Source organism: Dama dama, chromosome 5 (genome assembly GCF_033118175.1).
Source record: "Dama dama isolate Ldn47 chromosome 5, ASM3311817v1, whole genome shotgun sequence".
Lineage (NCBI taxonomy): Eukaryota > Metazoa > Chordata > Mammalia > Artiodactyla > Cervidae > Dama > Dama dama.
In genome coordinates, this window is record NC_083685.1 from 55,077,266 (window position 1) to 55,090,755 (window position 13,490).

At 37.3% G+C, this 13,490-nt stretch overlaps 1 protein-coding gene across 1 annotated transcript in view; it reads right to left on the reverse strand.

The window, feature by feature from the left end:
• INPP4B (inositol polyphosphate-4-phosphatase type II B) overlaps window positions 1-13,490 on the reverse strand; it is an 851,446-nt gene that overhangs the window by 437,976 nt on the left and 399,980 nt on the right. Inside the window, exon 3 of the mRNA XM_061142404.1 lies at window positions 10,029-10,091. The gene's annotated coding sequence lies outside the window, so the exon portion shown is untranslated. The remainder of the gene's footprint in view (window positions 1-10,028; window positions 10,092-13,490) is intronic.

Sequence of the window (13,490 nt, forward strand, 5' to 3'; positions counted from 1 at the left end):
TAACAATAATCAAAGATCCTAACAGGAAGCACTTGGACCAGCTTTGGAAATATAGCAAGTCTGCCACCTGACTTGTTAGACCGTGTTCTGTGTCGCCATAAAAAGGAAAGCAACCTGAAGAATTACAAAGTAAATATGTGAAAATATGCTTGATTTAATCTCAGTCAACTCTTGCAAGAGGTTGGTTACATATGTCTACTATCACTACTCTTTCAAACACTGAGATACAATGTTCTAACACAGTTCGGAATGGAGACTTAAGGCAACTAGGGGCCATTCCATTCAAGAGGTGGGAACATTGAGACCCAGGGGTGGGACAGAAAAGCTCCACAGGCTTAGCAGCCACTCTGGGGTTGGCTAGAAGTCCTCTTGTTCTAAGGTGGGCTTTTAACCTCCTCTTTCTTTCTTTTTTTATGATTTTTATGGAAGCATGGTGACAACGCTGTCAGTTTTACCGTGCACCAGCATGAATCAGGCATACGCGCACACAGACCCCGCCTGTGAGCGTTCTCGGCCCTTCCGTCACCACGGCGCACGAAACGGAGCTCGCTCTGCTGTGCGGTGCTCTCTCATTAGCGACCTATCTTACACTTCGGTACCAGTAGTGTACACGTGTCAGTCCCAATCTAATTCACCCCACACCTCCTTGGCATCCATGCGTTTGTTCGCTACACCTGTGTCTCTATTTCGGCTTTGCAAATAGGATCATCTAGACCATTTTTCTTGCCAACAAAGGTCCATCTAGTCGAGGCTACGGTTTTTCCAGTGGTCATGTATGGATGCGAGAGTTGGACTGTGAAGAAAGCTGAGCGCCGAAGAATTGATGCTTTTGAACTGTGGTGTTGGAGAAGACTCTTGAGAGTCCCTTAGGCTGCAAGGAGATCCAACCAGTCCATCCTAAAGGAGATCAGTCCTGGGTGTTCTTTGGAAGGACTGATGCTGAAGCTGAAACTCCAATACTTTGGCCACCTGATGCAAAGAGTTGACTCATTGGGAAAGATCCTGATGCTGGGAGGGATTGGGGGCAGGAGGAGAAGGGGACGACAGAAGATGAGATGGCTGGATGGCATCACTGATGGACATGGTGTTTGCCCATCAATGGACATGGGTTTGGGTAAACTCCAGGAGTTGGTGCTGCAATTCATGCGGTTGCAAAGAGTCGGACATGGCTGAGAGACTGAACTGAAGTGAACTGATACCATTTTTCTAGATTCCACAGGTATGGGTTAACATACAATATTTGTTCTTCTCATTTTGATTTTTCTTCACAGTATGATACTTTCGGTTGCTTCTCACACATCATCCAAAGGATAGGAATTTTCATCGAATGTTCCAGAAAAGGTTGAAATTTCAAGGAAATTTTTCTCTATAAATACTTCATGTGACACATGACATTTGCTTATTTAACAAAAGCTTATAAAACTGGTCACCAGCCCTAAATATGTTTTTTTTTCTTTAATTGCTATCATACAGCAGAGGTTTAAAAAAAAAAGGTACAAGAGAGTTTTATAGAAATTCACTAGATGCTTGGGTATTTTTAAATGGCCTTCTCTGTCATCTGAAAATTATCTAAAGGACAGGAGTCTACTGTCTATACTTAAGATGACAGAGCTTTTCTCCTGATACTATTATTCAGCAGCTGCATATTCCAAATGTAATGGCTCCTAGCAGTCCATCTCAAGCCTATCTCAAGAAGCAGAGGCATGCAGAAAGAAGTTTAATTTTGATGGAGGTTGATTCTTCCTTCACACATACTAAAGAGGGCTTTAAGAAGTGCTGTCTCAGCAACATCAAATACTGCAAAGTCCTTAACATCCCACACATCCACCCAAGGCCAGTTAAATACTATGTGTTTGAGAAAAACTAAAACTGAAGCTTTGGCTATATCCTCAGGCCATTTCTAATACAGACATCAGAAGTTATTCATTCACAGAACCAACTGAATTCCTTTTGCGGCTACATTTCAGGTTCAAATTAGTATTGACTGAATTAGCTATGGTTTCTGATGATTAATTTCTCATTTTCTTTTGAAATCTGAAATTTCAAAGTAAGACAGATAATGAATTTAATTAAAATTTTATCTTCTGCTTTTTATTATGACAGGCAAGAATAAATGCATATTTGTGATCATTACAATTTCGTTCTAACTCTCCAGAGATGTTCAGAGAGTGCCTGAGGTTATCTACAAAGAATATAGTGTGACCTAACTAAGATTTCTCCATCACACTGCTTACTGCATACAGATAATAAGTCTGAATTCTCTCACTCAAAGCAGTTTCTTTACACTCAAATGTGTACACAATCACACATTCTCCCTTAAAATATTTACTCAATAAAACTGCACTACAATAAGAGCAAACAACAGGTACTCAAAAAAATAAAATTTAACTGTTAAATCTGAATTGGGAAGAATAACAACAAAAAGAACAAGGCTGAATAGTGAAGTTTCAAGCCATTGTTCCACCTGTAAATTCATTTAGTTTCTCTGGTGCCTCTCATGCAACTAAAGAAATCATAGATTAATTGAGTGAATTCCGTTTAAAACATGAGCTAATCTAGGATCAGCTATAGTATGTATGTATGCTGAATCACTTCAGTCGTGTCTGATTCTATGCAATTCTATGGACTGTAGCCCGCCAGGCTCCTCTGTCCATGGAATTCTCCAGGCAAGAATACTGCAGTGGGTTGCCAAGCCCTCCTCCAGGGGATTTTCCCAACCTAGGGATCGAACTCACGTCTCCTGCAGCTCCTGCATTGCAGGCAGACTCTTGACCACTGAGCCACCAGAGAAGCCCTTTCAGCTAGAGTATATAAAGAGTTGTTACTGAGACAGTATGGAATTTAAGTGTAGTTTTATGTGAAAGTAAGTCATTGGTTTATGCCTGAATACTGAATAAATCTTTTTCCTTTCCCATCTTTTCAATCTCAAGCTAAGGCTCTCCAACTTTTAGGACTGTTTTTACTTCTCATGTAAGGAAAAGCAAGGAAAGAAAATATCATAATCATTAATTCATGTGACATGTATTTTTTGAGAATCTGCTATAGAGAATAACCTGTTCTGCTATAGAGAATAACCTGTTTAAATGAACAGGTTATTCTCTATAGCAGATTCTCAAAAAATACATGTCACATGAATTAATGATTATGATATTTTCTTTCCTTGCTTTTGGAAAAACTTTCTTTTATATTCTGTCCAAAGTACTAATTTTAATCCTTAAATAGCATAACCAATATAACATCCACCTCTTCACCCTCCTCCCCCTTCTCTCTCCAACCCCCTACTCCCCAAACCCCTCTCTTCCTCCCTATAAACATTTGAGCACTTAATACTGCCTCGTTCCTTTCCCATTAGTGAACTACTCTGGGAATTTCTTCACCAATTGTTTTCCCTTTGTCTGGCAAGTTCTTAAGCGTGTCTTTGTTTGACTTGACTATTTCTTGCTGTTGTTCTAGGGCCTTTTATAATTTAACTCTATGTTACTCTAGTGTGTATATCTGAATCCCTCTCATGCCTGTATGCTCAGATGCTCAGTTGTGTCTGACTCTGTGACCCCATGGACTGCAGCCGGCCAGGCTCCTCTGTCTATGGGATTCTCCAGGCAAGAATGCTGGAGTGGGTTGCCATTTCCTTCTCCAGGGGATCTTCTCTACCCAGGGACTGAACCCATGTCTCCTGTGTCTCCTGCATTGGCAGGAGGATTCTTTGCTGCTGAGCCACCTGGGAAGGAATGGCACTTATTGTTACAGTAATTCAGCATGACTGACATAGCAAAGTGGTGAAGAGAGCTATTCCGGACCCAGACTGCCGAGGTTCTGTCCCTTTGGGATCTAGGGCAATTAAGTAAATCAAATCATTCCTTAGTTTCCTCATCATAAGTTGGGAAAATGGTAATGCCTGTTTAATGAATTGTGGAGAGGATTAAATAAATATATGCAAAATTTTAGGTATTGCATTTCTAGCAGAAATGGACCAAGGAAACTGAATATCATATGCCTCACTGATTACAAGCAGACACAAAAATCAAGCTACTTGAGCATTTTGAAAAATAAACAAAAGCAGGAAAATTGTGAGAAAGAGATAAAATGTAAAGAGGTAAACCACATGCGGCTGACTTTTTCATTTTCCCCTCTCTTTTCTTTCAGTTCAGACCTAAAGGAAGTTCTTATTTTTTGACGTGAGCCAAAAAACTGTGGCAAGCTTAAAAGAATTTAAATCATATATGTATATTTTCAGAACATAATGTAATTAAACTGGAATTCAATAACAGAAAAGCATCTAAAAAATACAAATATTAGGGAAATAGGTTACATACTCTTATATAACCACTGGGCCAAAGAAGACATCACAAGAGTAATTAGAAAATAATTTGAATTATGAAAGTAAAGAATAATAACAATTTGTGGAATGTACCAAAAATAGAAGTACTTATAAAAATTTATTATATTAACATTAGAAAATTTTCAAATCTATGATCCAAGTTACCTTAGGAAACTAGAAAGAGTACATTCTAGTAAAACTAGTTTTCTAGTAAAACTAGAAAGACTACATACTCCCATAAGGGAGGGAATAATACAAATTTAAGCAGAAATAAATATGATTGAAAATTAAAACAATTGAAAAAAATTCAATAAATCCAAAAGCTATTTCTTTGCAAAGATAAATAAAATTGATAAACTTATCCAGACTGACCAAGAAAAAGAGAGAAGCTATACATTAGCAATATTAGGAATGGAGGATGAGACATCACTACAAACCAGAACTTAAACAATAAACAGATATTCTGAATAATATGAAAACAAATGTAACAATAAAACAAGGTCTTACTATATAGCAGAGAAAACTATACTCAGTATATTGTAATAAACCATAGTGGAAAAGAATCTGAAAAAGAATACACATGTGTATGTATAACTGAATCACTGCTATACACCAGAAAGTAACACAACATTTTAAATCAACTATACTTCAATTTTTTAAAGTATAATTATATAAAATTGAACAAATTTCTTGAACAAAAACTGCCAAATCTCACTCAAGAAGAAATGTATAAGTTGAATAGTCCTGTACCTATTACAAAACTTGGATTCATATTTAAAAGCTACAAACAAAACTCTAGGCCAGCTGACTTTCCTGATGAGTGGTACTAAAAATTTGAAGAACAAATAATAAAAATCTACACAAACTCTTTGACAAAACCAAAAATGGGGAATAATTTCCTATTTCTTTTATGACGCCAGCATTATGCCAGTGCAAAATCAAGGATGCTATAAAAAAGAAAAAAAAAAACAGAAAAATATGCTCATGAAATTTGACTCAGAAAAAAATATCAACAAAAGCTTAGCTATAACAGATCTAATTCAACAGTATACAAAAGTTGTTCATTCTAGAGTGAACTGGTATACAGAGGAGTTTATCTAGGAATGCAAAACTAGTTCAACATTCAAAAATTGAACACATATGATCATCTCAAAGATGCAAAAAAAGTAACTGACAAAAATTCAACATCCAGAAAAAAGAAACTCGCATTCAGAAAATTGTTTAATAAAAAAACAAACAAAAAACTCTCAGCAACTTAAGAATGAAAGCCAAGAACTTTGATTATGGAAATCTACAAAAGTGCAACAGTTACCATCACAACTAGAAAATAAAAGGCTCAGTATTTTGATGCTAAGATCAGGAATAAGTTAAGAATTTCCACTCTCACCTTTCCTCTTCAATTTCACAGCAGAAGTCATAAGCAAAGCAATAAGGCAAGGAAAAAACAAAAGACATACAGATTGGAAAGAAACAACTAACATTTTATCTATTTGCAGACAACATGATTATCTGTGTAGAAAATAGCCAAAAATATCTACCAAAAAAGCTAGAAAAAATTTTATCGAAGTTGTGCAATATAAAGTCAATATACAAAAATCAACTGTCTACAAAATAGCTATGAAAATGGAAAAATAAACTTTTTAAAAGTACCATTTATTATAGGACCAAAAAGCAAAAAATTAGAAACAAAACCAAACAAAATATGTACAGAATCTTTATGTTATAATCTACAGAACACCAATAAAAGAAATAAGACAAAATCAAATGAAGATATACACATGTGTGTGTGTGTTCATGGATTGAAAGTCTCATTATTGTTAAGATGTCAATTTTTTCTAAACTGACCACTAGGGGCAGAGCTAGGCTCCTGATTGCAAGGTACATAGCTGTCAAAACTAAGAATACATTTAGAAAGGCAACTGGACTCACAACTGTTGTTACTGCAACCTGGTGCTCAATGGCCTAAATTCATGCCACCAGTAACTCAGAAACCAGTGTTCAATCAAGCAGCAAACACTGTCAGAGGTCCAGGCCCTTGTTGAGCTGTTTGGTAAATGGTAACGAAAAGAGAGTGGAGGGTAAAAGGAAAGAGCCATTAAAATACAGTGTTGCTGGGCTCTCTCATTGGCTCTGTGTTCAGCATCACCTTATATATAAATGAATGGGCAACAAGGAACAGTGCCTGAACACAACACACAAGAAAACAGAAAGCAAAGTGGGTAAGATAATTATCTCAACAGATAACCTGTGACTGCTTCATGGAGGAGATGCTATTTGGCCAGACTTTAAGATATTGTACCAGAAAGGTGGGTACAGATAAAAGGAAAGGGGAGGGGAAGGCAGGGAAGAGGGAGGGAAAATGAGAGAAAATAAGGAAGAAAAATACCGAAAGTGGAGGCAGTGCGAACAAAGACCTAAAGCTACAAATGTAGAATATGCATAAATAACAGGAAATTAGCTAGTCAGATGGGAGCAGAGTGCATGGAGCAGCAACAGGAAGTGGGTTCATTATCATTGAATGAAATCATCCACAAGGAGGCATAACCGCTTGTGTTTCCAATGTTAGACATGGTGTTTGTACACCAGGAGATAGGGCAATCAGGGTTACCTCCTTCCTGTCCTGGTAGTTCACTGCCTCACTCCAAGTAAACAAATAATAACTGAGCAACTATTATGCATATTATTAAACAAATAATAAAAGAGCAACACAGAGGCAAAGTACTGTGAGTAATTCAGAAGCAGTATGTCACTATACCTTCAAGTGGGATTTACAATCTGGACAGCAGAATCCAGACTACTCACACACACACAAAAAAACCCAAAAAACAGATAGCTCAGGTAAAAGGATTAATGAACCTACCTTCTAGTCTTTGCCTCCAAGGCACAGAATCAAAAAGCAGTTTCTGAATCTATGGTATTGGCAATATTCTGTGCTAGATATTAAATGTACATTCTCAAATTTAGTTTTGTTTACTTTTACCTTTTCCCTTTTTTCCCCTTCTTTCTAGAACTGAACATATCTGGTCAGTGTGTAAGTCAAGAGACAAATGCAAAAGAAACCACATTGTAGAATGGATATTTTAAAAGGACATCTTAAAAATATTCATTTTATTAATGGGTAAACCAAGATTGAGAACAATTTGAAATTTTGTCCAGGGTCAAACAGTGAATGAGTTAGGGAGAAGGGATTTAACTCCAGTTTTAACACTTTAAAAATTCATTGTTTTTATATTGAGCAAAATACAGTCCCTGAAAACCATTTAAAGAAATTAAAAGAATTGTCATTTAGTTGTGAAAATTCCTTCTGAAAAAGGAAACAGTAAAGATCAATTTCATGCCAGAAAGCATGTTCCCCAGGCACCAACTCATTCTAAAATAGGTGATTATTCAATCTGGCTGTAATATTACCATCTCTGTTTTCCTCCCTGTTTTATGTTTTCATGTTAATCATTTTACTTTCTTTTCTTTTTTTAAGCCATATTCAATTAAGATTTTTAATTAGTTTTCAAATTTGAGACACATCTCTAGTAGAAAGCAAACAATAAGAGTAGTAATTAAGGGACAGCTGTCTCATCTTTCTGGGGATGAAACAAGGCTTTTTTGTTTCTAAGTTATAAATACTAGGGAAGTTTTCAAGATTTTTTTAAAGAAATAGTTAACTGAGTAGTTAACTGAATTGAAAGATACTGAATTGATCTAAAAAAGTCAACGTTCTTTCCAACACATGCTGAGAACCTTTCTTCTGGGATAACCTTAGGTTAACTCTAACACTATGAGTCCTTAAAACTTTTATTGCTGCAAATACAGAATCTCCACATTTTATACAAAACCAAATCATTTCTTTAGACTCTAAAGTAGGCACCAACCCAAGATATCTTCCTCACTTTTAAAATTCTGTGACTTTTACAAATAAAGGAGAATAAGCACTTTCAGTGGAGAGGAATAAAATTCAGAGCAGCTAAGATGCAGATACTATTTTTTTTGTGGTTTTCCTTTTATTTAAGAGAAGAAATATTACTAACATTAACATTGAAAATTACTTAGTAAGCTTTTATTCCAGTACTCCTTATTGGTACTTTCAGGTATTATTTTCACATGCAAAGTATAATCAGGATTTGAAACAATTAACCATATAATTCAGGTCAAGAAAAATCTTCTGCCTGAAAAGCTAACCCATAGAAGCAAACAGTTGTTTTTCTTTTTTTTCTCTTGGCTTGAATTATCCAGATTCTGGAAAATTATGAAACATAATTTAATGTGCAAAGCCATAAAACAGGTCAGGTTACCTAAAAGCAGGCCAGCCTCAGGAGGATAAGGAACCCCTTAAAATACATATTTCTAAGACAGAAACTTCTAAAACAGTTCCTCATGTAAACCTGGAAATAACGGTTAAGTAATAGCAAGTTCACTAAAGGTGCACACACATACACAAACACATTCACATATGTATATACTACAGAACTTCCCAGAACCTATATGGATGTGTGTTTAAAGCTCCTAAGAGTAGTACAGTATTCAGAAATTTTCAAACCTTTTTGATCCCAAACCATTTTATATAGAACAGATCATAGAACTAGTATCCGGACTCACCGAGAACCTTATTGCACAGTCATAAGCCTTTTATACTGTATACTGGCAGGAGATGCAGGAGGGTGGGGTTGGGTGGTAGATTTGAAAGTTTGTCTTAATACACCCAGGGGACCAGAAGAAAGACCAAATGACATAGGACAGAAATGCCAAGGGCAAAAACTGGCCAAGCAAAGCTGGTTTGAAGACTTTACCATAGTAAAGCTTCTACCATAACCACTAAGACCCTATGGGACTAGGCTGATTGCTATATTCATGTTCATTCATTTACTTTCTCTTTGGCTGCACCACAGAGGGTGTGGGATCTCAGTTCCCTGAGCAAGGATCGAACCTGTATCCCTTGCGCTGGAAGCATGGAGTCATAACCACTGTATCATCAGGGAAATCTCCATCTCATTTTTCAACACATCTATAATAGATTCCTCTCTTCTTTCCCAGTATTTTCCCTACAGAATTTCTCTTCATAACATTTATCACAGTTTTTATTTATATATTGATACTTGTTTATTTATTTCATGTCATGTTCACAGGACTACAAGCACCATGAAGGCAGGAATAGACTATGTCTGTTTTGTCGAAATTTATGATCACCAAATACCTCATAGATGAGTGTTTGCCATATAGCAGGCCTTTTATAAATATGTGTTAATTTAATAATAAATGATAATAATTAATTCCTTCACATATCTCCCTGAGTGAAAGTTGCTCAGTCGTGTCTGACTCTTTGCTTACCCCATGGACTATACAGTCCATGGAATGCTGCAGGCCAGAATACTGGAGTGGGCATCCTTTCCCTTCTCCAGGGGATCTTCCCAACCCAGGGATCGAACCCAGGTCTCCCACACTGCAGGCAGATTCTTTACCAGCTGAGCCACAAGGGAAGCCCATGTCTCCCTTGGCCTGGCCTAATTAAAATCCTCAAAATTGATTTAATGTATACATAGAAATAAGTTCCTCTTTAGGATATAATCATCTATCTAGAATATGAAGTCGCACACATTCTAAAACATCAGACTTGCATTTTTGTAAAATATTTCTATTTTACAAAATAGGGCTGTAGGTTTGAATAAATCATTAATCTAAATCAACATTATGGGTTGATTATTGAGAACCCCTCTCGTACCTGCTTTCTCGTATTCTTCAAATACTTCTACTCTTTTATTACTGCCTTGCTGATTTCAGAGCTCTGCAAAGAACAAAAAGAAAAATATTAGGATTTGTTGTTTCACCAGGAACTCCTCTCTTTAAAAAAAAAAAAATTATTGGAGTATAGTTGCTTTACAATGTTGTGTTAATGTCTGCTATACAGCAAAGTGAATCAGCTATACATGTACACAGATCCCCTCCTTTTCTGGATTTCCTTCCCCTTTTGGTCACCACAGAGCCCTGAGTCTATTTCCTGTGCTATACAGTAGGTTCTCATCCATTATCTATTTTATCCATAGTATCAATAATGCATATGTGTCAGTCCCAATCTCCCAATTCATCCCAGCCCTTCCTTCCCTCCTTGGTGTCCATACATTGTTCTCTACGTCTGTGTCTTTATTTCTGCTTTGCAAATAGCTTCATCTATAGGAATGCCTCTTTCCTAGGTAAAATATTTAATTTGCTTGTAATGCCCATTATTCCAAACTTGAGGACTTATGATCACAAGATCCATGGAATACAGCTATTTCTTATTTGTATTCAAATTAATCTGCTTCATTCAGCTCACAGAGGTCTATAGGAAAGAACTCTAGCTGACTCATTTATTTGCTTACATGCGCCAAGCACTATCCTAAGTTATTGGATCAACTCATTTATTCCTCATAACTACTGAGCAGACAAGGGTTAACTCAGCAGGCTTGAGTTACTGAAATACTACCCTTTCTAAAGAAAGGTCCTCCTTCAGAACTGGCCTTAGTCCAGCTCCTGGAAGATGACCTCTGAGCTCTCGGAATAGGCTGACTGATGAGAGAGTTTCCATACGTGTTTCTGCTGCTCCAGGTGGGCCAGATACATTTATGGTGAACACCTCTTTTCCTTGAAGAGGAGGGGCTGAAGTCTGAACAGTGAGGTCAGTCATCTGGTGCTGCAAGCTTCTGTGACTGACCTCTAATAAAACTCTAGACACCACAGGTCAGCTGAGCTTCCCTGGCTGACCACATGTGACCACTTCACACATGTGGTCACACACGCTGGCTGAGAGAATTAAGGGCATCCCCATGTGCCCTTGGGGGCTTCCCAGATGACTCAGTGGTAAAGAATCTGCTTGCCAGTGCAGGAGGCAAAGGAGACATGGGTTCGATCCCCGGGTCAGGAAGATCCTCTGGAGTAGGACATGGTGACCTGCTCCAGTATTCTTGCCTGGAGAATCGCACAGACAGAGAAGCCTGGTGGACTACAGACCAGGGGATCGCAAAGAGTCAGACACAACTGAGCATGCACACACGCAGGGGCCCTTAAGACACAAAACCTCCCCCCAAAAGATGTCATTTTCATAGGGGACTGGAATGCAGAAGCAGGAAGTCAACAGATACTCAGAATAACAAGGCAAGTTTGGCCTTGGAATACAAAATGAAGAAGGGCAAAGGCTAACAGAGTTTTGTCAAGAGAACATGCTGGTCATAGCGAACACCTTCTTTCTACAACACAAGAGATGGCTCTACACAGGACATCACCAGATAGTCAATGCCAATATCAGATTATGTTCTTTACAGCAAAGATGGAGAAGCTCTCCACAGTCAGTAAAAACAAGACCTGGAACTTACTGTGGCTCAGATCATTGGCTCCTTATTGCAAAATTCAGGCTTAAATTGAACAAAGTAGGGAAAACTACTAGGCCATTCAGGTATGATGTAAATCAAATCCCTTATGATTAGACAGTGGAGGTGATGAATAGATTCAAGCAACTAGATGTGGTAGACAGAGGTTGGGAACATTGTACAGGAGGCAGAGAAACCATTCCAAAGAAAAAGAAATACCAGAAGGCCAAGTGGTTGTCTGAGGAAGCTTTACATATAGCTGAGGAAAGAAGAAAAGCAAAAAAGCAAGGGAGAAAGGGAAAGATATGCCCAGTTGAATGTAGAGTTACAGAGAATAGCAAGGAGAGATAAGAAGGCTTTTTCAAATGAACAATGCAAAGAAAGAAGTGATACAAAAAGGGAAAGACTAGAAACGTATTCAAGAAAACTGGAGATATCAAGGGAACATTTTGTGCAAGGATGGGCACGATAAAGGACAGAAACAGTAACAATCTCTTCTTCTCTATCAGAAGAAGAGATTAAGAGGTGGCAAGAATACACAGAAGAACTAAACAAAAATGGTCAAAGTGAATCAGCTACACATACACATATATCCCTTCATTTCTGGATTCCTTTCCCATTAAGGTGACCACAGGGCATTGATTAGAGTTCCTTTGCTATACAGTAGGCTCTCATCAGTTATCTATTATATACATAGTATCGGTAGTGTATATATGCCAATACCAATCTATGACTGTGAGTATAACAGCTTTTCTGAATCTTGGGAACCCTTCTAACAAATAATTGAGACTAAGGGTGGCCTTTGGGATCCCCAACAAACCACCCCGTGAGATACTATTACCTGCATAATATAGACAGTGAAGTGAAGTGAAGTCACTCAGTCATGTCCGACTCTTTGCGATCCCATGGACTATAGAGTCCACCAGGCTCCTCTGTCCATGGAATTCTCCAGGAAAGAATATACTGGAGAGGTCAGCCATCCTTCTCCAGGGGTCTTCCTGGGAACTGAACCTGGGTCTCCTGCACTGCAGCCAGATTCTTTACCGTCTGAGCCATCAGGGAAGGAATTGGCAAAGAAAGGAACTGGACAATGAATTCTGAGCTAACCCAGAATTCCACAGCTAGTTTAAGTGTCAGTATTTAAATTTGAACCCAATGATCTGGTTTAGGTATTTTACCACCACTATGACATGTGGTTTATCAAAATATTTATTATGTGCCATTCAATACATGTATCAAAAAATGCCACCTGGTTCTTTTTCTTATTTTGTTGTCAGGAATGATAATTTTCAAATTGCAAATGTACCATCAATTACCAAATTTCATTTTGTCTGTCAACAAAAGAGCAATAACTTTTTTGAGTTAAAGTTGTACTTTCTGCTGTATTTTATTCAAAACAAACTTTTTTCCAGTCATGTCAACAATGCAGATGTGATGTTAAGATTTTCTCACTAACATCCTCATATATTTCTTTCTATATGGTTTTTAACACAGGGGGATGAAAACTACAGAGTTAGCTTTAAATCAAACACCAGGTTTTATTTAATTTGGGGAAAACAAAATACCTTATCACAGTTTTTCTTAAGATTTATAATATTTTAAGTCTAAGACATCCAGAATTGCCTTGAAGTGTCAGAAGAAATAGTTTCATAGTAGGAGAAAGCATGAGACTGATTAGTTGCTATTAAAGAAAATGTAAACCATCTACTGATTTCTAAACACAATGGATTAAAATAATATGCCAGTTATGTACAAAAGTCATGAGTTTGCTACATTAAGCTTTTTTAAGGTAGACTCTGCAAAAAGCACTTTGGTCTAATTAATCATCTTCATTAGCTGTG